The sequence below is a fragment of the Mastigoproctus giganteus genome, chromosome 4 (genome assembly GCF_048544385.1).
Source record: "Mastigoproctus giganteus isolate SK-2022 chromosome 4, ASM4854438v1, whole genome shotgun sequence".
Classification (NCBI taxonomy): Eukaryota; Metazoa; Arthropoda; class Arachnida; order Uropygi; family Thelyphonidae; genus Mastigoproctus; species Mastigoproctus giganteus.
In genome coordinates, this window is record NC_143578.1 from 127825498 (window position 1) to 127851051 (window position 25554).

At 35.8% G+C, this 25554-nt stretch overlaps 1 protein-coding gene across 1 annotated transcript in view; it reads left to right on the forward strand.

Moving 5' to 3' along the window:
* The window catches only part of LOC150087051 (uncharacterized), a 521728-nt gene extending 514395 nt beyond the window's left edge, over positions 1 to 7333 (forward strand). The window contains exon 15 of the transcript XR_016546863.1: positions 7318 to 7333. The gene's annotated coding sequence lies outside the window, so the exon portion shown is untranslated. The remainder of the gene's footprint in view (positions 1 to 7317) is intronic.
* Positions 7334 to 25554: the final 18221 nt, after the last annotated feature.

Below are 25554 nucleotides of genomic sequence, written 5' to 3' on the forward strand. Positions count from 1 at the left end.
GCTGATGGCATTCTTCCTCTTGCTCAGATTACACACTCGAGAGGGCATAAATTCAAACTGAGGAAAGACAGTTGCAGAAGTTTGCCTTTAGCCAGCTAGTGGTTGATTGCTGGAACAAACTTCCATCTGTCATTGTGGAAGTTAATAGCTTAAATAAATTCAAGGACTAACTGGATAAACTTTTGGAGCAAATGGATAGGTGAAATGGGAAGGTTTATTTATTTTTTTTTTTTTTTTTTTTTTTGCTGATGCTGTGTAAGCTTGCTTTCTTGCATTATATGACACTACTGATGCTAATGCTAAAAGTTGTGCTTTCTCATTTCTATGACAAGCTGTGTAGTGATTTGTTTTCTCCACAGTAAAATTTATAACATTGTTGGTGATGAATGAACTAGATTATCAACTTCATTTGGTAGGAATAGTTTGACATCACCAGTAAACTCTGTAATTTGAAGAGAGACATTGCCTTCTTCAGCCTGTGTAAACATTCTTGAATTTCATCGACAGATATCTCACACACAGATTTCATTGATTTCTACATTATTTTCATCTTTAAGTGTGTACTCCTGTCTTTCACAAGACAAGAGTAAATCAGAATCATCTTCTCTATTGCTGAATTCTTCAACGATTGTTTCATCATGTCAGACAGGAAACTTTTTTTTCAATTGAGAAGAGATTCTTCTGTAGAAACCAATGTGCTGGATGAATGAGGATATCCTAGATTACAGGAAACAATTTCTCTGTGAAATGTCGAAGGCCTCATGGCTAATCAGTGTAAAATATCATAAACTAACTAATGAATGGCACACTTCATGTTCACCTGAGATAATATATAGGCATAATATATACACCACCCACTGAAAAGTTTGAAATTCGTATTTCATTTTTATTAGTTTTCAAAGTGTTTTATTAAAATAGGACCGACTTTTTTACCAATTTTTATTAAACTATTTTCTATTTTTATAAAAAAAAAATGATATTTAAGAAACTAGAATATTCTAGAAAGTTGGAGTATTGTTTCAATATTACAGAAGATTGTAGATTATTCTAGAGTGTTTTTGCATGTTTCATGATAAACATGGAAAGAAATAAGGAACTGAGTGTTGAAAAAAGAAAAAAAAAAGAAGTGCTGTTATAACTCTATATAAAGAAAGTTATTTCATGAAAAGTGTTAGCAAGAAACTAGGTATTTCAGTTAAAGGAGTACAAACTACCATTTGATGATTCAAGAAGACTGGCGGTTTAAAGGACAAACCACAATCAGGTGAAGACCATGCATAAAAATAGAAGTACAAAATAAAACCATAACACTGATTTCTAAATGCAGTCAATGACTCACCGCACCTGAAATCCAAGCTGAGTTCAATAGGAACAAAGAAACTCCTGTTTCTACATCCACTGCAAAACTTCACCTTAAACAAGCAGGTCTTTGTGGTTATGTAGAGGTTCGAAATCTTTATTAAAAACAGAAAGAAACAGATGGCTTGGGCTAAGAACCCACTACAACTGAAGGGTGGGAAAACATACTGCAGATGGGTGAATCCAAAGTTGAAATTTTGAATCTTAGTGTACAGTTTGTGATATGATCAACTGAGTGGCAAAAAATGGCATCACATTGTTTAGTACCTACATTCAAGCACTGTAGTTGTTCCATCGTGATCTGGAGTAGGTGTACCAGTACCCAAAGCACAAATCTAAACTCTGCAGGGACTTTCTAGCAACTAAACAACAGGAGGGGGTATTGCAAATTATGTGGCCACCCTGAGTTCAATAGGAACAGAAACTTTTGTGTCTTCACCCACTGTAAAACTATCTTAAATATCGCCTGACTTAAGCCCAATAGAGCCTTTATATGATATCTAGACCGGTGTTTCTCAACTTTTTGCCCCCCCCAGACCCCCTTCCTCTTGTAAATAATACAAGAACATTAGCAACAGTAGTAGTATTTGTTTCTTAACCTTGGAGATCTCACAACTGGTGTGTCCAACGTTTAAACATTGGAGTACCTATATACCAAAGTGAAAAAAATATTTTGGTGTTAATTTGCTTTACAATAAGAAGGAAAACTTTATCTAATTAAACTTCCTTATAAATTAATTACATCCAAATTTCAAGACCCAAATTTCACACTTTATGTGAAAGAGTTGAAAATGAGGAAAGAAAAAAAAAAAAAAACTAATAAGAGATGAAACTGACAGTTTATTAGCACAACTGTTGAACCAAATTTTATATAGTATTGTAAATTGTTATAATTCCATATACAGTGTTTTTCTTCTTTTAGTGGAAAAATATAAAGAAATAAATTATATGTTAAAAAACTAATGCAATTTCTATTCTTAACTCTTTAAACTAAAGCCACCAGTCTGGGTTCAATGGAGTTTAAAAGAGCCAATTGCATACAAGCATCATGACAATCAAATTTTTCTTCCTTGTTCTTCTTATCTTATCTTCAAAGATTTTTCACTCAATATATTATATTCACTCTTAATACTTATCAAAAATATTGCAAGCAAATTTTTCCTATATCTTGTTTCCAAAGTACTGTCATTGGCCTGTTTGTGCTTGTCTTCTTCCAATAGTGTTAGACAAAACTTAGGTTGATTTTGTATCTATGGGCTACCCTTCCAAATGTCATCAGTTTCCAAGAAATAATCTTGAAAATTTTTACTAGGTACATTTAGATGAACTCTTTTATATTAGCATTAATCACCTTCCCATCAAAAACAGAAGGTTTATCGATTACCATTTGACAGTACTGAGGAGGAAATGTCAAAATACTCATCCATTCCTTTAGACCAAATTAATAACTTTTTCTGAAATGCTCTGATTTTGTCAATAGTGACAAATATGTTGTTTAACCATCATTGCAGGGATAGGATAAGTTCATTGAAAATACCAAATATGCCACTTAAAGAGGCAAGTTTTGCCAATCCATTAGCGGAAAGTACTCCTCAATCAGAGTTCCTGTCTATCAAAAATATTTCCACTTCCATTAGCTATAGTTAGGTCAATACCTTCCCTTGAGAAGGCCAATGATATTGTTATACAGAAATGAAATATGAGCAGAACTTATTTCCTCACACAGCACAGAAAACAATTTTGAGTTGCTTTCACAAAATTTATAACTTTAACTGCTTGCAAAAGTATTTCGCTGAGTTCCAACATCATTTTTTGAAGCTAGTTGTTCAAAATGTGAAAAACAATGTGTTTCAATATGTTGTTCACAGTTCTCTTAATTCATGCTATAACCCCAGATTGATATCCCATCATTGTTGCTGCCCCCATTTGTACACACACATAATGTAGCACTTCCACTGCAAACTTTTTTTTCCTCAATAAATTCATTTAAGCCGTAATGGATAAATCAATTGATATATTTAGTGATTTCTCCATTTAAATAACAAACCAGTGTGACATAACAACTCTATCAATTAGTTTGTCTGTAACATTGTCTAACAACATCAGTATTCTTCAATTTAGTGTCATTAAACAGTGGAACGTATAATTTTCTTTGCATGACATTTTCCAAAAGGTTTATCACACACATCTACCATATGAGCCTTAAAAAATCTTCTGCAATAGTTAAGGGCTTCTTAGCTTTTGCAATATGCAGAGTTACTAAAAAACGATGATTTTACAATGGTTCATCCCTAATTTAGGTTTAAGTCATGGAATGGCTTAAAAAATTATCAACAGGTTTATTTTTTGACCCAGGATATTTTGTTTCTAAGTGATAGTAGCTTTCCAGGATTCATTGCTTCATTTGATAATATATCACCACAAAGCACACACACTGGGGCCATATGAATGTATGTTAAATCATATTTTCATTTTTTGAACTTATCTGATGAACTCGTGGAAGACTCATCGATCTTTTTTACGGCTTCACTTGCAGTACCAATAGAAGTATTTGTAAGGCTTATGCCAGTGTCTTATATTTGCTGTCGTCACAAGCTTACTGGCATCTTTGAAGTCAACACAAAATCAAAGTGTGTTCGTTGAATACTCATTATAGAAGAGGAAATACTGAAAAATAATTACATGAATAAAAATAAAATAATAATAAAAATAATTATGTGGCATTTATATAAATATATAAAATAAGGGGGAACTTGACCCTACTTTTTATCTTATGATTGAGATATTGAATAGAATATTCTCTTTTGGGAGCAAAGTAAAATTTATATGGTGCAAGTCCTTTTTTCTTTTGAGTTCGAACACTGATTGGGGATTTAAATGGAAAAATATCAGCAATACTTCTAAATCAAGAGTGGGGAATCTTTAGCCCACACAGAGAATGAGATAAAAAGAATATACAGGTGACCCCCCACTTAACGCTGATAATTCGTTCTGGAAAAACAGAGCGCTAAGTGAATCCGCGCTAAGCGAGCACCGCATTCCCATAAGGTAACATATGTATTTGTGAGTTGCGATCGGTGCCATAGGATATTTCCTAATCAATAATAAACGGTAGTGAAAAGATGCACAAATGTCGGTCAAAATATTTAATATTCAAATATTTGTACATATAAAATATTCTTCATTACATACATATATAATTATGTGGTAACTACTTACGTATCAAAATTAAACTTAAAATTCCAATTAAAATCATGAATTTAATTGATTTAATTTAATTGATGAAAATTAAAAATGTGTCGATTTTGGGTTGAACTTTGGCCCTCTTCCAAATAAACTAAAAGGGGTATTAATTTTAAATCCCCCGCAGCGTTACCACCCAACAATAAAGTCACCCGATCCTTCACCACTTTGAAAGCTGGCATGTGTTTTTCTTCTTTCAATATGAAACTTCTTTTAGGCATTCGTTTCCACAAAAGTCCTGCTTCATCTATGTTATAAACTTGTTGAGAAGTATAACACGTAATACCCCTCTTCAATAATTTTAACAAGTTCTTTTTTGAAAGTTTTGGCTCCTTGATTTGCACTTGCGGCTTCTCCCTAGATTTCAAATCTATTCAACCAGCCCTTACCAGTTTTAAATGGTTCCACATTTTTTTTTTTTTTTTTTAGTTGAGTTTTCTTCAGATCATATAGGCTAATCTCTCTTTTTTATTATTTATAATATTTAACTTAATTGGATATTATCTTCAGTAAAATTAGTTTGTTTTTCCATTTCAATCCCAATTGCAGTGGAACAGCTATCTTTCCTGTTGTTAAAATTAATTCTTTATTTTTTTTATAATTGTTCTTACAGTTAAACTTGCAGGTCCTAAATTATGGCACACATCTGCTGTCTTTGACCGGAATCGATTTGCTTCAAAATGTCTAATTTAATTTTCAAATTCAGTCTTTTTCTTACATTTATAGTCTTTGTACTGTGCCCAGACGTTATTGCTTTTTCATTCTTATCGGCCATTAACTCTTCGAAAATGTAACTGCGTTGGTTGCATTAATTATGATACAATGTTCAAGTAAACTGTCCGTTACGCACGATGTCTAATACTGTACTGAGTGATTACTAGACTTCAGATAAATGCATATAACACAAATATTACAAGCAATATACTTGATATATTTTTTTAAATGTTGATCTTGGAACTACATAACAAGTCACTGTACTGCAATTAAATTAGTGTGCAAGAAAATTTCACTTAGTGTGGGAAAATTTCTCAAGTCGGCGTGGGAAACATGTTAATGCCGTTTTGCTATTCATTTTCAAGCTATCGACTCCATCAAATGAAACAATTTCGTTAAATATGCCAAAAATGCAATCTGTAAAAGAGCTTTATAATATAAAAACAGCGTTATAGTGAATCAGCGTAAAGCGAACCGCGTTATAACGGGGGCCTGCTGTATATGCAACTATACTATAGTTTGTGATACTTATAGGATATTTCCTAATATCCTATAAGTATCACAAAGACTACCTTGTATTCAAAGATAACGAGAACGTTCATTATCAGGGAATAGATTATCTGCTAATATACAAAATGTCCTATTTACAATGAACTTTATCTTGTGAGGAAGTGATCTTTTCCTTTCTTTCTCCAATTAGGAAGTTTCAGAAAATCTGAGTCATATGTAAACTTGTGTGCCTGCTGTATATGCAACTATACTATAGTTTGTGATACTTATAGGATATTTCCTAATATCCTATAAGTATCACAAAGACTACCTTGTATTCAAAGATAACGAGAACGTTCATTATCAGGGAATAGATTATCTGCTAATATACAAAATGTCCTATTTACAATGAACTTTATCTTGTGAGGAAGTGATCTTTTCCTTTCTTTCTCCAATTAGGAAGTTTCAGAAAATCTGAGTCATATGTAAACTTGTGCCCCCCCCCCCCCCCCCGGTTCCACATATTCCTGGTTGAGAAACACTTATCTAGACTGTCAAGTCTGCCCTTCTTCATGAAATTTATGAGAAACCTTGCAGAACACTTAGAATAATGTTAGTCAAGGCAGTGATAAAATCTCTCTAATTTCAAACTAATTAACAAAAACTGTTGTTATAAGCTGTGATTCCAAACTTTTAGGTGGGAGTGTATACACACTGGTGATCACTTTTGGGAAGGACCTGCACGTTCTGAGTGATTTTATTGGTCAGTTATGAAAGTTTTAAGAGATGTGTACAAGACTGAGAAGCTAGTGGGTTCCAGGGTGTGAGTTCAAAATTGCTGTCCTATAATTTCACTGGCCAGATGACTTTTTTTTTTTTTTTTTGAGACTATGATAGACTAGTAGTTCAGAGCTGTTTGTTTTGAGGACAAGAGTTTAAAACTGCTAAGTGATTTTACTGGCCAGATGATTTAGTAGATCTGTATTCAAGACCATGGTAGATAGGTAAGGTTTGAAGTTTTTTTGAGGTTGAAAGCTCAAAATTGCTGTAATTTTATGGCTAGGTACAAATTATAGCAAAAATGTTCCTTTATTTTCATGCTTTCTGTTAATATGCTCAAAATGGTTTGTTCTGTTGGGCGAGAATTTCCAATTGCTTCAGTGCATTTTTAGTTGTGTGAAAATTGTTTTTATAGGCAAGGCTATGTATGCACCCTCAGAAATTTTTTGAGTCTACAAGATCATACAAAAATATAATTTAGTTTGTGAGCAAGACTAAGCAAGGCAACAGTTTCAGAGCTAACCTTGCACATTCTCCAAAGAATTTCCAAACTCACCCTGCCCACCCACCCCAAAAAAAAATTCAAAAATTTCTAGCCGTTTATTCTTGTTTACACAAAACAGAATTTTTATATTTTATTACAGTTTACTTTTTTAATATATTCTTGATTGATTCAGTAATCAGAAAGATAAATGTAAACAAATGTCTCATTCCTTTTCTTTTTATATACAGCCACTCCCCAATTAACTTAAGGGTTGCGTTCCACGGAAAGCTCTGTAAGTCGGAATTTCCCAGTGTTTGTGCAGCACTCGCAACTGTGCTCGCTGAATTGATTGAATCAAAAAAGAAATGTTCAACGAACATGTAAATAGAATTATTTATTGTATTTATTCAATTTTTTATCTCGTGCGTAGGAAAAATTACATAAGAGTTCAATTTAAAATAATTACAAAAAAAAAAGGAGACAGGCAACGTCAGTAAGTTTTACCTCTTGGGCATTGTTGACAGAATCAATGTCTTCAGCTGATAAGTACGCCGCTGTGGAAATTTAGAATGGGTCGGTGGCTTTTTTCTTTTCATCATAGACTTCTTTCTAGCAAGCAAGCATATCATTCACCCCTCGCCATTGCAATTTCACGAAATGCCATTGCCGTCTTGGCTCCTCATTGCCTAAGGAGCTTTCTCCTTAGGCAATGGTCAGGCACACCATGAGTATTGTATACAGGTCTGGAGACCTAATTTTAGGAAGGATGTAGAGTTTAGAACAAGTACAGAGAAGGGCAATGAGATTGGTGAGAGGGACAAAGGGGTGCTGTTACCAAGAAAGGTTTAAGTTCTGCAAATTGCAGCTTCTGGAGACTAGGTATCTGCAGGGCGATCTAATTGAGGTGTATAGGCCTTGAATGGTTTGAGCAAGTTCAATGCTGATGGGATTCTTGCTCAGATTACTTACCTGAGGGGATATAAATTCAAACTGAGGAAAAACAATTGTAGAATAGATGTGTGGAAATTGGCCTTTAGTCAGCGGGTGGTTAATAGTTGGAACAAACTTCCACGTCATAGTGGAGGTTGAAAACTTAAATAAGTTCAAGACCGAACTAGATAACCATTTGGAGAATGGATCGGTGAAATGCGAAGTTTTTTATTTTTTTTGGTTGATGCTAGATAAGCTTGCTTTCTTGCATCATATACCTCTAATAATGCTAATCTACACCCCGAAGCTTACATTTTATTAAAGTAGCTCTTCCCTATTCTTCAGTAAGAACATTTACTGTTCATCAAGATTACTTTTATCTAGTTAACTAATTTTGTAACTAAACTTAAAGCGTGGAAACTTTCTTTTAGCGTTGCAACTAAAGAGATAGAGAAAATTCAATTAGAAATTTTAACCATTACTGAAAACATGAGAGAAAATAAGAAAAACAAAATTTGTTTTAAAAAATAACTGTGGATTTCATATTTGGAGAAAATAGATGATTTTGTTAATGGAAATGAGCAGGAGGCTCACATTATTAAGTTTAGTTCAGTCACTTTCAGTGGGGAAATTGTTCTATGCTTGCTTTTAAAATGGTTTTGGACAAACCATAGATTTACAATGTGCCATACTGAAAAATGCACTGTACAGAGAAAACATTATGACAACCCATGTTTTAGCAATCAGTCATTCCTCCCTGCTTTGTGGAATGGTATTTCAAATACTGATTCTCACTGACACATGTCATTGAGAAACCAGGCAAGGGACATGATCTGACGGACTTTGAAAAGGGGATGATTTTCACGTATCAATTGATGGGTGGTAGTACTACAGAAACTGCCAATCTTGTGGGACGCTCATGGAGTGCTGCAGATAAAGTGTTTCAAGAGTGGACAGATGCTGAACAGAGCAGAAGTTGCTGGGTCACTGGCAGGTGCCAACACCTCATTGATGGTTGTGGTGATCATGTGCAAGCTGATAGACAGAAAATAGAACAGCTGACCATGGACTTTTAACAGGAGATAATTACTGGCAGTTTTCAAGATCATGATCTCAAAAGTCTTCCTCCATGTGGGGGGGGGGAACACCAGAATAGGCAACTGATCAAGGTACCCATGCTTATAGCCACTCATCACAAAGAATGCCTAAATTTTGCACACAAACAGGCATCATTAGACCAATGCCAACTAGAAAAAAGTTGCATTTTCTAATGAAACAAGATTCCTGCTATGCTATATGGAGAGGAATCATTCCAATTTCCTGGTCCAACAGAAACAGGCAGGTAATGGGGTATTTTCTTGAGTTCTCAGGCCCATAGCATTCACACCATGAATGCTAAAAATACCTCCATTTTGGCTGATCAGATACACCCTTTCATAGTGGCCATCTTCCCCAATGGCATGAGTGTGTTCCAGCAGGATAATGTGCTTCCCCCTTTACTGGTATTGTTTGAGAATGGTTTATGAATGTGAAAGTAACTTCCAGGTGCTAACTTGGCCACCAAATTTGCGAGATAAGAATCCCATTTAACGTCTCTGGAATTAGATGGCTTAACAGTTCTGGCATTTGGATTCTCTACCAGACTATTGCAAATCTACACAAAACGGTATAACATACCTAATGAAATTCTTGGAGGCCTTGGAGAGTCCATGCCCCACCATGTGGCAGTGGTACTGGCAGCAAGAGGGTTTACCCACTGTTAGGTGTCGTAATTTTCAGACTGGACACAGAATGTAACTGTTTACTGTAACAAAGGTTATTCGACATCCAATGATACTTATTTAACAGTTTGTTACTTTTAAATCCTGATTACAAAGAAATTGTAATTTAATTAATAAATAAAAGTTTAAAGGTAATAAATGTAAAAATGTTAATACATATAATAGAATTTTGACACATTTTTTTTTTTTTTATATATATATATATTATTGTGCATATTATCCGATGTCAACTAATATCCTGTTAGTAGACATTGGTTACTATCTATCATCCCTATATGTAACACAGTTACGTGGAACCTCAGAGACAGCCAACATTGCTTTTTATTTTGAAAAGTTTTTTTTTTTTTTTTTTTTTAACCTGCAGCATACCAATATTGATTCTATCTTAATGAACTGTTTATGTAATTTTGTTAATTTTTAATAAAAAAAAATTTAAGTCTTGTGTTTTTTATAGTTACATTCATGAAACTAATAGTCACTTCCATTTTCCAGTTCAGAAAACCATTAAGAGCACAAAATTACAATCTTATATATGTGTATATAAAAATATACACGTTAATATGTTTTGTCAAATAAATGAAAAAAAATAATAATAATCGTGAAAAAAACACATTTTATGCAATTAAATATAAAACAAAGAGGAATTACTTTCTGTAATAGTTAATATTAGATATGCGGGCAACACTCATTCTATGCGACACTAATGAAGGCCTCCACCTCAAATAGGATTAGTTTGACTGGAGCAGAGCTGGGTTTGTTTGTTTTATGGCACATTAGTGACTGTGGCTATAATGTGCCAAGTCGAAGATGTGTAAAAATATAATAACTACATTATTGTTAAAGGGTTAACATAAAACAAAAGATTCTAGATAAAATTGTATAAATTAATACTTCTACAAAGTTAAATATAGCTGACACATCATTGTCTGATAAAATCTGATTGTATAGGGCTTAGACAGATGTCTAAAACATAAACAACGATCATTATTAAAACATGGACATTCAGTTAAAATGGTGTCACAATTACTACACATTGGACAATCATCTGCCCTCAGCATGTGTCAAGTGACAATGTCCTATGCGGAACCAAGATAGAACAACTTCCTCTTTCCGGTTCCTGCACAGACTAGACTGCCAATGTTCAATTACTGGCTTAATCTTATATAACTTGTTTGCAGCCTACCCGTGACATGAGTGTTGCCATTGTTTACGTAAGATATCAGTTTCTTACGTACTAATTGCCTCTAGTTTGTATAGGGGACTAACAGGCAAGAGTTTAAAAGGGTCACTGATTTGGCTGCAGTGTCTGCCAAATCATTTCCTAAGATCCCAAATGTGCCCAGGGATCCAGCAGAAACGAACATCAAATTCAGATTACGAAAGGAAGTGCAGCTTCTGCTGTATCCGGGTCAGGACAGGAGGGTTGAACCTCATCGATAATAAAGCCTGCAATGAACTCAGAGAATCGGTATATATAATATATTTTTTGGGGTGGGTGGTTTGTATATGATCCAAGGCTATGCCAACTGCATGCAGCTCTGCTGTGAGCACACTACATTCATGGGAGATCTGCTCAGATACTGTGGTGTCTGGGAAAAACAGCTGCAGATCCCACAGACACTTCTGACCTTGAGCCATCTGTGTATACCTGCAAGAAGTCAATGTTCAGAGCACTGTGCTCGAAAAGAGCTGTAGGTAGACAGTGGATGGAGTACTGTCCTAATCTCTGAGTAGCCTTTGGATACGAATACCAAATGGATGATTCGCAGTCTGTCAAGTATTGTACAGATTTTCCCAATGTGGTTCAAAAACGGGTGTCCGCATGCAATGGTCTGGCAGGGATTTCAGTTTCAAAGCATACTGTAGAGAGAACTGTTTCCTACAAAGCGATAAAGATGGCCCATTTGCTTCGGCATAGGGGTTTTGGGCAGGAAATGTACAAAATTATCCAGTGGCAATACGGATCGCCTAATGGTGGATGGAATCCAGCCATCGGAATACATTAAGTCTAGCAAATACGTATACCTGGGACAGTCCCATAATCTAACTTAGATCACATGGATGCACAATCGAGTGCATCGGTCAGCACCCCAAGAATTTGAAGAGATTGCATTTAGTATATTCAAGCTTCTGGTGCATTTCGCACGTAGTTGACGGATGTGTTGTAGAAAGGTCAACTTTCTATCAAATATGAGCCCCAAAAACCCAGTCTCAGGTACTACTAGAATAGCATTTTGTCCAAGCCTCGGTTCAGGTTTAGGGTGAACACTTCCGGCAAAAATGCATGCAAAAGTCTTTTGTGGAGAGAAACTGAATTCATTATTCCTTAGTTCAGATGGTCAACGGAATGTTACAGTTGCCTCTCAATTAACTTCAAGTTGCAGGAGTGAGAGAATATGCTAAAATCGTCAACATAGAGTGCACAGTTTACAGTTAGAAATTGTTCTGCGATGGAATTCACTTTGATGACAAAAAAATGTATCACTAAAAACAGATCCTTGGGGTACTTCCAAGGATCCTTGGCTAAAGGTGAGAGAGATAGAGGGTAGATCCTACACGATGTGATAAAAACTGGGAGATGATCTCTAAGGCTGATGCTATAAAGGTCTTTTAAAATTCCAAATCTCCAAGTTGTGTCATACACTTCTTCCATATCAAAGAAAACAGCCATCAGGTTTCTTGTTTTAAAAAAGCCTCTTGAGCCTAATCAAATGGTCCAGAGTGAACCTGTTCCTTCGGAAGCCGCACTGCAATCTGGAGAGGAACCCATTTGACTCCAAATATCATATAAGGCCATTCTCTCCAGGATTTTGCACAGACAGCTAGTCAGAGCAATAGGATGGTAGTTTGTTAGGATTTTGGGATCTTTTCCTGGCTTAGAAAAGGCAAAAACAATTGCTTTATACCAGGAATCCGGAAACTGCTCTTTTATAAAAAAAATTCTGTTGTATAGACAGAGCAGTTGGTCCATGAATTTTGCGTACAGATGTATGAACATATCATAATGGATGTGATCTGGTCCCACAGCACTTGTCTTGGTAAGAATTAGAGCTGTTTCTAACTCTTCTGTAGTGAAAGGTAAATTTTAAGGATAAGAATCCTTACATTTGAAGTTAATACGCTGCTTTTCATGATTTTTTCTTGAGGACCAGGAACTCTGCAGAGTAAGAGGATGTTGAAGAGGTGGTAGAAAAAGTCTCCCCAAGAGCATTAGCTATTGCAGTTAGGTCTGCAATAACACATCCATTATATTCCAGGACCAAAGAAGGGTGTCATGTATTTTTCCACTTCATTTTCCAGATTTTGCCCCAGATGACTTTAGTGCTGGTCGACTGAGTAATATTGGATGTGAAGTGGATCCACAATGCCTTTTGCTCTGACAGTAAATATAGGGTGCCTTTGTGTGTGCAAGTTTGAAGGCTAATAGATTGGCCATGTTGGGATATTGTCGAAATATCCTCCAAGCTTTTTGTGCCTTTTTTTTTTTTGCCTTTTGTGCATTCCACCAAGGTTTTGGAAATGGAGTGGCATAGGGGTGTAGATGTTTTCGGAATTGTATTTGCAGCTGCATGGACAATGCTTTCTGTGATGTATGCCACTGCATCATTAATTGGCTCTTGACTGACTGTACTGATGCTAAAGGCTGCCAGATGTTGAAAGATATTCCAGTCAGCCTGATCAATCTTCCATCACGGTAACCTAAAAGGTGAATACTGCCTCCCGTTAAGTAGGCTGGTTATCACAAGGAAGTGATTGCTTCCATAAAGGTTTTCCTCTACCTCATAAAGTGAATGAAGGAAGGAGAGTGGGGGTGCATATAGCGAGATCAATAGCAGAGTACTATGCAGAAAAAAGTGTTGGCTCCCACATTTAGAAGGGAAACGTCAGTGAGCTCTACGACTCATCCCCTTCCATTAACATCAGCACTACCCCACAGGGTGTTATGTCCATTGAAATCGCCCAGGGGTATGCAGCTGCCAAATGAGATCATCAAGGTCTTTCTGGGAGATAACAGCCCCAGGTGGCAAATAAATCAAACAGACTGTTAATAAGAACCCTACTGTACGGTGAACCGCTACTGCTTATATGTTGGTGGAGAGCGGAATAGGTTGAAATAGGGTATGGTTGCCCAGAAGCATAGCAACACCCCCCCCCTCTATGAGAGGTCCATCCCCAATTCTGTCCTTTCGAACAATAGTACTGTTACGAAGGGGTTTCATTTGCCTTCAGGTATGTCTCCTGTAAGCAAAAGCAAACTGGCTCATAAATTTTGCAGGACTGCATTGATGTCATCATTGTTTTGCCCAAATCCCCATCAGTTCCATTGTAGGAATTTAGCCATTATTTTGGCTTGGTATATCCATCAGGCAGCTTCTGAGGTCTTACTTTTGTTAGTCTTGGATTTATCTTTCCTGGGGAAGTATGGACGCTGTCCAGTGTCCATTTCCTCCTCAGCAAAGAGTTCCAAGGCTGAACCATCTTGTACCTCCTCCTTGACATTTGTGTTTTCTTGGGTACTGGAAGTTGGGGGGAGAGACTTCAACTTTCTTAGGTTTCTTTTTTTTTGGCAATTGCTTTTGCTACTTGTGGAGCATTAGAAGGTACTACTAATATAGGAGTGGCAGTGGTGGTCTTTCTGTGGTTTTTGTGAACTTAAGAGGTAACATGCGATGGGAGTGAATGACTCTTTTAGAGGAATCGTCATATCCATCTGAGTTCTGATAGAACATCTCCCTGCTACCTTCTGGGCATAGGTAGGTTTGTTGATATTTATAGGTTTCACCGTGTTCTTTGCCTCCTGGTATATGTTCAACTCTGCCTTCAGCCGCTGGATTTCTTTTCTTCCAATAAATTAATTGGCATGCAATAAATGCACTCAAGAGTGGGACACCAGGGCTACCCAAACACCATACCTGCACCACCGCCAGCCTGAATCCTGTCTCTCGGACCATTTACATGGTTGACCCTTGCAAACGAGCTTACTAGCTGTGCTTTCCAGGACCACCCACCTTGTGGAAGCAGGGGCCTAAGTGGCATATTGAAGCTGAGCCCCCTCAACCACCAGAATCCCCCTTTCCGAATTTCCAAAGGTTGCAGCGCACTGCAAACATGCCGGATTACATTGACGTTAGCCTGGAACCTAAGCTGCTTACTTAATAGTAGATGGGTGTTGGATCCCAGTGATATTAATCTGGAGGACCAGCAGCATCACTGGGAGGTTCCCCTCACCATGTACAGGTGCCCACATCGAGGGGCACAGATGGGACTCAATATTAATGAAAAGAAAACCAAGTTCATGATTTTTAGCTGCAAACCGTATGAAAATGCAGACATGTGTCAGACACTTCAAATACCTGTAAAGCACTACCACGGAGAACTTAGATTGATTGAAATCACAAGACCAACCTTCAAGAAAATGAGGACACTTCTTTGCAATGACAACCTCAAACTGAAATCAAGGCAACATATGGTAAAAACTACATCTGGTCCGTAATTTTATATGGTGCTGAGCAGGGTATATATTGGCACCCTAAGATGTTTTTATTGTTATTTTTGCTAGAGAAAAGTTAAGATGACAAATGTAAAAACAACCAGAATATTTATAATTTTAATTATTACATTAAAATATTAATAAAAATTTTACAAAAAATAGTTTCAGCCACTCGTGTGGTGGGATTGTGACCAATCACCTACATTTATACCAAATTTCAAATTAGTTTTCCATCTGGAAGTGGAAGGATTTGGAGACCGACTGACACTTGACAATACTTAATAGTAGATGCTTACAGAATAAATATAGATTTTACATTACATTACGGCAAGTTACATCGAAGCTATTTAAAAATACAAAACGAAAATTTAAGAATTTTTTTGTTATTAAAACCAAATGTCATATTTTTATTTAGCTCCAAACAAAATTCCTTTAATGCATTCCTTTCCTTGATTTTATATCAGAAAATTTATTAATGATGTCGGTAAAATCCAAATTTGCAACCACATCATTTTCAACTGTTAGTATTTCTAATGAATTTAATCTTGCCAGCGACACTGATAATCACAAATATACGTTTTACATTGCTAAAACGAAGAAAAGGGGTCTCCACATCTTTCCCCAAATCTTTCATTTTCAATTTCCACGAAGCATAAGCGCCCTCTCAAATCTCTGATACCCCCATGCCGTGTGCTCTCAAAGCGTCAGCGTCCCAGATGACCGCCCAGCTCGGGCCAGCCCTGGTGCTGAGACGTGGACTCTCAAGGCAAGTTCACTGATCCGGTAGAGGCATTCGAGATGTGGATACATCGTAGGATGTTGCGAATACCATGGACGGACTTAGTAAACAACAAAGTCCTCCACAGAGCAAGAACAGAAAGAACCTTAACTACAATCAGAAAAATCTATCTTGGCCATATTCTGTGAGGAGAGAAATATCATCTACCTCAGTTGATAATAAAAGGCAAGATTGAAGGAAATCGGGGGACTGGTAGGAGGTGAACGTCTTGGCTGCGTAACACTCAACAATGGACTGGCATACAAAATGTAGAAAAACTATTCAGACTAGCAGACGTCAGAAATGCTTTCTCATTAGTAATCGCCAATATTCAGGGGACCAGGCAAGGCACATGAGGAAGAAGTAATAGATGCCTCCACCACTGGTCAACCAACACAAATTTCTAACAATACATGTGAGCAAGTTGTTGTTCACAAGATACTGAAAGTGAAACTAGCACACTGCAGTGAATGACAAAAATGGTAAATAGTCATGTGGACCTGACAGATTCTTTACACATATAATTCCAAATAAACAACTTTTCATTTTTTAAACGTCTGAAATAAAGAACTACATTTAAGAAGGTAGGGAGAAAAAATCAAATCTTTAATTCTTAATTTATGGTTAATGCACAATAGCTATTTTTGAGAGAGACTTCTCAGGTCCTGTGGATGGCTGAAAGGTTAATCATATTTGATCCTCTTTCAACAATAAGAGATTTAATATGACCAGAATAGACAGATGTGTCTGCTGAGATTGAAAAATATTGCCACAGTCAAGGGGAGACTTCTAATATGTGGGCTTCATGGCATGGAACTGTATCATTGGGGATTTGATTTGAGGTTTAGAGGTCCTGAGATGAGATATTAAAACAAATGAAGCGAAATTTTCATGCAATAAAATGATTCTAGAATCAGAGAGTACAAACTAAGGAGGAAGAATTATAGACAGGACTGAAGAAGTTTCCTTAGCCAGTGAGTTAATCATTGGAATAAATTTCCTCCTTAAGTAGCTGAGACTAACAACTACAGGGAAATTTAAAGGCCAGCTGGATACAGAAGAGGTAATGTGGCTGGTGCCAGTGGCATGTTATACCTTCGTGGGGCCCAATGCAAAATGGAATTTTGGGGTCCCATCTAAAGAAAAAAACTAATAAAGAACATTTTCAATTTAATTTTATTGTGACAACAAAACAAACAAATTATGACATAAGAAAAATATCTAACCCAAAAGAATAATCCAGAATAATACATACACTTAATCTAATAAGTATTTTTACACTACTTTATTTGAACTTGTCATGCTTTTTGGGTTGAGAAATTGTATATCAGTTCATTATAACCAATCCTGTTTGTAATATCATTCTCAATACAAATTATTGCCACATTACGTAATTTTTCTTGTCCAAGTGAATTTCTAATATAATTCTAAACTATTAAGCACAGAACGATTGTTCTGCTGATGCGTTCAAAACAGGAGTTCACAAAAATATTTTTAAAAATTATGTCCACATTAGAAAAAGTTGATACTAGTTCTCCTTGAATTGCTTCGTACAATAAAGAAAGTGAATTTAAATTTTAATTTTTTGCAAAATGTATAAAATGTGTTAATTCTTTAAAAACATTAGCATCAATGTAATCTGAGTAGGTATTTATTAAATTGATAATACAGTTGTCATATTCTCTCAGTGATGTTTTCCTTAAATTTAAATTTGTAAATATAGCAACATAATTTAAAATATTTTGGTATGCCTCAACACGTCTTGTTAATTTCTACTAACAATTTATCGCAAATAACATTTAAACAATTTACAACGAATGATTTTTTGCCTGTCAACTACGCACCCCGATCTCTTTTTGTCATCAGTGTAATTTTCTCTGTCAACTGCTGCTTTATCGGATTTATAATCTTTATTTCCAGGTAATGCATAAACTTCAGTTTCTGTAGCATCAAAAAATTTATTGTTACCTCAATTGTCTGCCAATCTCATGGGATTAATTTACAGCATGTTGTAAATCTGAATTTTTATTTTGAATATTTTTATTTGTGACATTTAATTGCTGTAGAATTGAATGCGATATAAAAAGAAAAATAGTTGTTTAAAAATCTTCAAAAGAAATCATACAACTTTTTGCTTCTAATTTTGTCAAAGGTTTTTCATTTGAATCAATAGAGAATGTAAATAAAGCTTCTTTTAGGCAAGAAAGTTCATATTAACAGCTAGAATTGCATCTGCCCTTGCGGCCCCATCTGGCATTACTAATTTTTTTTAATGTTTTATTTCTTTCTGAGTTTGCCTTTATTAAAAGATCCCATCGCTTTGTTGATGAAGGAAAAAATAGAAATAAAATCAAAAAAATGACTTGCTTCTGAAAAAGATTCTGCAGTTGAATTTCCAACTAATTTTCAAATTAATCTTCAAGTTCATTGACCTTGGTAGGTAAAAAGTTCTGAGAAAAAAATCACTTAAAAGTATTAGTAAAAAACAGCAATGAGTTTTTGAAACAGTGATTTTGGGGGCCCTAGTCGGAAATCTTTTTTTTCTTATAGGATAACATGCCACTGGATCAAGAGCCTGAATTCCTAACACCATATAGCCAGAGTTGTTTTTTTTTTCTTATTTGTGTTTCCAACAAATAGTATAGTTTTAATAAATGGCAGCATAAAAATCTCCTTTTAAAATTGAAGAAGAAAGTGTCAGCTTCGTTTGACTTGCAAAAGCCAAAATTCTCTGCAATTCAGATTAAAAAAAAAAAAAAAAAATTTTGTTCAAATTAAATGATACATACATAGGTACAAAAGACAAAATTAAGTGAAAAAGAGGGGGTTTTTTATTAATTTTTTTTTATTATTTGTTTATTATTTTTTTTTATTCTAACTTGATTTTTGATAATAATTTCAATCTAATGTTGGGAAACCAAGCCAAAATGATAAAAAAATTTATATTTGGCTGGCTGTGGTTCTGCAGTAATGTATGTGGGGAGAAAAAATTGCGCAGCCCATTGTTAGGTGCTGCACTGTTATGCCAGCCAACAAAAACAGTAAGTTATAATGAAGTTGTGCACTCTTCATCGTAAATGTTTATGCAGAAATGTACTAAATTTCCTGAAGAAATTTACTCCCAAAATAGAAAAATCATCTCACAGCCCAGCCACTTTCAGGACCCCCACTTCAGAAAAGGTTAAAACTGAGTCTAAAAGCAGTTGAAAACACAAATAAGAGTTGGTTGGCAGCACATGCTGGAAGATTTAAAAATAATTCATACATTAACAGATGCATTATTTAAAGTGACTGAAAAACATATGAACCAGGTGAGAAAAATGGTTTAAAAAATGACTTGCACCCCTGTGCCTGTTCCTTAATCTTGCTTCCTTTTCTTTTGTGTGCGAATTAATTTATTAGTTCCATGAGTGACCACAACAGAAAGCAACGCAATCATACTAAATACAAATTAAAAACTTTACAGAAATAATAGCCCTAGAAAGATGAAACTTCACAGTTTCATGTGTTACTGTACACAGTGAGTACATCCTTTTCTATGTACTCTCTGTGTACAGTAACACATTTCGCCCATCTATGGATCAGCTGTTTAATGTCTTGATCTTAGAAGTCCGCACCTTTGCCTGAAACCATGATTCCACTTCAGTGGTGACTTCCTGAGACAAATCAAGGCAGCATCCACGCAATGGTTTCTTTATTGTACACCAGCATTCATCAAAAGGTCAACGTCTACATTACACAAATCCAACAGTTGGTGAGAACATTTCAACTGTCTCACTGTCTGTGGACATTGACCTTCCTTCTCTTGGCTCATCAAAGACACTTGTACAACCACACTGGAACTCCCATTTCTACTTTTTTTAGGATGGACAAAATTTTCATAGGATACACAATTCTGCCCAATTCAACAATTCCATACACAGCTTTAATTTCTTTGTCAATTTCCTGAGCTTTCTTGCCCTGCAACTTGATCAAACTCCGATACTCCACTTTGTCAACCATAGCATCCTTCCTCAGATTCCGGGCTCCTCCTCTGGTGTGCGATTACCTACAGGAATGAAATTTCATATGTTAGTTATTGAATATGTACACAACTTGTATTAAAAGCGGCATCTTCCTACTGAAGACACCATTTTTAATACACCCCTTGTAAATTAGTACGAGATTGCATTTACACCGTGAAAAAGTTGGTTCTCACAATGTAAACATAACCTTACACTTTCTGAGGAAGTTATGTTTGCTCATTAAAATGCAGTTACATTTCCTGATCATTTTAAAAATAAAAATCACCTCCGGAAAATAAACTTTTTAAAATGTAGTGAACCAACTTTAACTGGTATTTAAATACAATTTAAATACTATCAAAGAATCTTTCAGACAACCCTGAGGTTGGTAATATATTATTGCAAGAATAGTTTTACTTTGCATCTAGGAACAACAAAGTCTTAAAATAGAGAGCACAGCATAAAGTTAAAAGAAATTTTTTTTTATAAAATGCAGTCTGAAGTTTTCCTACAATACTCATAGAAAAGAGCATCATTAGGTGGGGAGGATCCTGAAAAATTTGCCAATGAACTAGTTAAAAATCAATACTGAAACAAAATTCTGGGCACCCTTACAGATTGTGAAATGTTCTCCCTTGCAATCTTTAACAACCATACCAAATCATTTGTCCACTCCACACACACAAGATGGGGAATATGGTCATATGATACTTTCACTGTTGTTAAAGATACAATTATTTTGGTATGGAAAAAAAAAAAAAAAAGTTATCCTTTTGAAATTCTGTACAAGGAGACTGTTTAAGATTATATGGAATTTCAAATTTAGAAATTAAAAACCAACTAAAACTGTCAGTTATCTCCAGCAAAACAACCAGTAACTAAGTTGAAAAAAAGAGCATATGAAGCAACTCTTGCCATTTATTCCTATCATAAATTGAGAAAACAGATTTACATTTACATGTAAAATAGATTCAAAGTCATCAGACAGAATTTAGTCATGCTCATATTAGTAATGACAAATGCTGCAAGAAAGCAAGTTTATAGAGCATCCAAAAAAAAATCCAATTTCACCAATCCATTCCCTCCAATAGTTTGTAGACTTTTGGAATTTATTTAACCTATCAACTTCAACAACAGCGGAAGTTTGTTCCTGAAATCAACCACCTGCTGCCTAAAGGCAAACTTCTGCACATCTATTCAGCAACCATCCTTCTTCAATTTGATTTTATGACCTTCATGCACAGTCTGAGCAAGAGAAAGAATCCCATCATCAGAACTGAAGTCTTTCTTGGTGAAAAACCCCCTTGTTCCCCTCACTAATCAAACTGACTTTCTCTGTACTTGTTCCAGCGCGCTCTACATCCTTCCTAAAATGAGGCCTCCAGATCTGTATACAGTACTCAATGTATGGCTTGACCATTGCCCTTATCTCTGACCCCTGCATATCATTGACAAGATCCCATGAGCTGCTCTGGCACCCTGCCTACACTGCTCTGAAAATTTCATATCTGATTGCACAGTTACTCCCAGGTCTTTTTGATTCTCCACTGCACTGAGTGTAGTACTGCACGGTTGGTGGCGCCTCCACAGCCAGGTGGGAAGGAGCAGCAGTGCGTAGCACACGCTTCTTGATTAGACCGGGGTTTGAGCCCGTCACCACCAAATACGGAGGATGCAGAAAGGTCAGGGAATGACCACCACATATTCCTGGAGCAATGTGGTCTTAGTTGCTAATGCTCCTAAAAACCAAATAACTGCACCATTAGTACACTACTACTCTGGGGTTACTGCTACCCATTTGCAGTACTTTGCATTTGTCAATGTTAAACTTCAATTGCTATTTCTCAGCCCATCTACCTAACTTTTCTGGATCCTGTTGCAGCAGCATACCATCATTAACCACACTGCCAACTTTGATGTTTGATGATATACTTTCATAAATAACATTAATAAATATAGAAAACAACAGTCAGCCTAACACTTAACCCTGAGGAGCTCCACTAATAATATTAGTTCAGCAAGAGCAATGTCCAATGATTATCACTATCTTCTCTCACTCAACCATTTCTTTATTCACAGCAGCAACTTGCCCTTAATGTTACATTGCTCCTATTTGTAAAGTTGTCATTATGTGCAACAGTATCAGAAGCTTTCCTGAAATCCAAGTATATGATTGTCAAGATTATTTTTTGTAGCCAGTAAGTTTGTTACTGCATCGTAGTATCCAATCAAATTGGTCAAACAAGAATTTCTTTCTAGTAACTGTTACTGGTATACCAATAACAGTACTAAGCAATTTTGCACATTAGACATTGAAGAAGGAAGAATAATAATAGCCTCACCTTATGAATAAATTCATTGACTGAAGATATAATAATTACTTGTGTGAATCTAATGAATAATATATATCTGTTTATATACATAGGCAACCTCTGGAAACCAAGCAAAAACCAGTTGTAATCAGCCTTCTGCACTAAGCGGGCTCTGTTGTAGTAACCTTTCCTCTTCAAGAGCATCTTGTGAGATGCATGACTCTTCCTATGATTAAAGCAGGCCCCTTTCAAAATCAACCATGTGGTAGGCAATGGCATGCCACAGAGACCATAACAAAAGCAACATCAAGAACTGCTATTAAAGGAAGACCTGCAACTAGGCGGAAGGATGGAATCAGTGAACTTTTGGGCGTAACATTTGCATGCCACTTGTATAGCACATGATTGATGCAGTTGGAGGAATTTGTTGGTGGCCACAACAGCGAACTATGTGCTGGAAGAAGCAATTTTGGGTGTGATTAAGTAGTAAAAATGCTAAAATACAGTCAAAGCTGTATATAACATTTCTGCCAGGGAAATAAGAAAAACAATCGCTATATCATTTGTTCATAAAATCAGAACAAAACAGGTAAACGCTTCAACATTTAATGTAATTCTACTAATACAATATACTTTCATTAAGCATATTGTATACTTTCATTGAAGGTATACAATATACTTTCAATATTTCATTATAAATCTCATTTATAATATGTACTACAGTATTAAGCAAGAAAATTATGATTGTAAATTTCACTGCATACCTATCAAGAGGATTGTTCCATACTTTAAAATAATCTGTCAAAACAAGTTGTTTCAATGGTAGAGCATGTTTTAAAAGAGAATTATGAAGATGCAATAGCAGTTATTTCACTTTTGCAATTGGGCAGTGCTTTAAAAAAAAATCTATGTATAATTCTAATCCTTGATGAGCATCCTTTATTGAAACTTCTTGTTCAACCACAGTAGGTTCCTCATCTTCGTCACAAATTTCAGAAGGTTCCATTACATGTGCAATGGGTTCTTCATTCATGCATTTCCTGAAACATTCAATGTCAACATCCACTTCTGCATAATCTTTGAAACTCACGTTTTCCTGTAAGTTTGTATGGTGACTCATATGCTCAAATATTTCTTCCCTATTATCAATGTTCTTCGCAATTAATAGCAAAAGAAGCATGCGAAACTTCACACATTGCATTGTTCAAGAAAGTAAATGCAGCACGTTTGAAACAGCTGACGATCACTTTTTCATCAACTGCATCCCATGCTGAAACAATGCCTGCAGGTTGTAGATTTCGCATTGAAATTTGCTTTCAAGACAGCACAATTTTGATTAAATAGCATTTTTTCTTAAAACATTGGATTCAGTGAGTACCACCACCCATGAATTGGGTTGTCATGTCTGCAATACCAGGGTACCAGTCCATCCTCTGATGATAGGCCAATAGCCTTGAAACGGTGCCATCTGGGTGGCGGTACTCACTGAGAATAAGTAACAATAGTCTTCTCTATTAGTGAAGCATTACTTATTCGAGGTAGTGCAATAGCATGGCAACTCGTAGTGAAGGAAGAGCACAATATGAGAAACAGAGCAAATGATGCCTACTACAACTACTTCGTAGTTTCTTAAGAGTTGTCTATGGTGTGTGTACACCGATATTATATAGATAATACACTCTTAAAGTATTGCGAATATTGTAATAAAAAAGTAAAAATTCAGATTAAGAGGTAGAAATTTATGGTCATTACACAGAAGTCCTTTTATTTTCAATGTCATTATACTGAATGTAAAATAGCATTAAGTTAACAAGAAATTAGTCAAGACTAACGTAAGTGAAATATCATGGCAACTCTGAAAGTATTCACAATATGAGATATAACTTAAATGATGCCGCCTTTGCATATTTGTGCTAATTCAGAGTTTAGCTGCGTACTAATATGATGCGTTTGCACTAACTTGTACGTTGTCTAAATCTCTCGCAGTTTGAGGCTAAAGCCCTTAACACATTTCAGTCACCACAATGCTTAACATTATTTCTATTAAACAATGCATGTTCCACATTTGAAAGGTCATAATTCTATGTATGGATTGAAATTCAGGAAAACAAGATATCAACTGAAATTTAAATCAGAACATTTTTATCAACTATTGGCCATATACTTGATTGTATTCCTAACCAAGAGGATGTCTTTGTATGTTTTAATTGCAGAGAGAGTGTAAGGAGATTAAGTGCCAATTCAGCATTCTGATGGGTTTATATAACAACTTCATGATCACGTTCAATACCCTCAAAGAAATAAAAAGGAAGGACCCATTAATTATTCCGCTGCCAAGCACAATGCTAGAGACTACACTCGTGCATCAGATAACACAATGAAATCCTCCATAGCAGAAAGGCCAGTCCTACATGAAGCAGCAACCCTTGTTGGTGACACAATTGTCATGGAAATGGGAAACATATTTTGCAAAGAAGATAGGCAAGATAAGACCAGGGTATATCTGCAAGGGGCAAAAGTTAATGATATAGAGCAACCATCATTTTTTAAGAGAAAATGTGATATTGTAGACATTGGCACTAACAATATTAAGGATAGGAGATCTTGGGATTTGCTTAATAAGTATAGGGTAATGTTGAGAAATATTTGCAAGTTAGGATTAAATTTGAGGGTCTGATCTGCCCAAACAAGATAGGATTGAGTATATGATTAGGGCCTTGTCAATCAATTTGGCACCAGAGAGACTGTGCAAGGCTCATGGGCAGAATTTTTCTCAGAATGGTGTTCCTTGTTAACAGGAGAGACTAATTTTACAAGTATAGGATACGCTTAAACAGAAGGAGGTGCAAGAATATTTGCTGATGCTCTCAGGGTAATGTTAGAATGGGTCAGAAAACTGCTGGTTTGAGGGTTTGGTTTTTAGGAGCATTAGCAACTAAGGCCATATTGCTCCGGGATATGCGGTTGTCATTCCCTGACCTTTCCGCATACTCCGTATTTGGTGGTGATGAGCTCGAACCCCGGACTAATCAAGAAGCGTGTGCTACACAATGTTGCTCCTTCCCACATGGCTACGGAGGCACCTGGTTTGAGGGGATACACAGACTAATTAGAATAACAACAGCCACTGGGAGGAGTGAAAATATTCCTGCACTGCTCCTATTGGGAGCCTAAAGCAAAGTGTCTGGT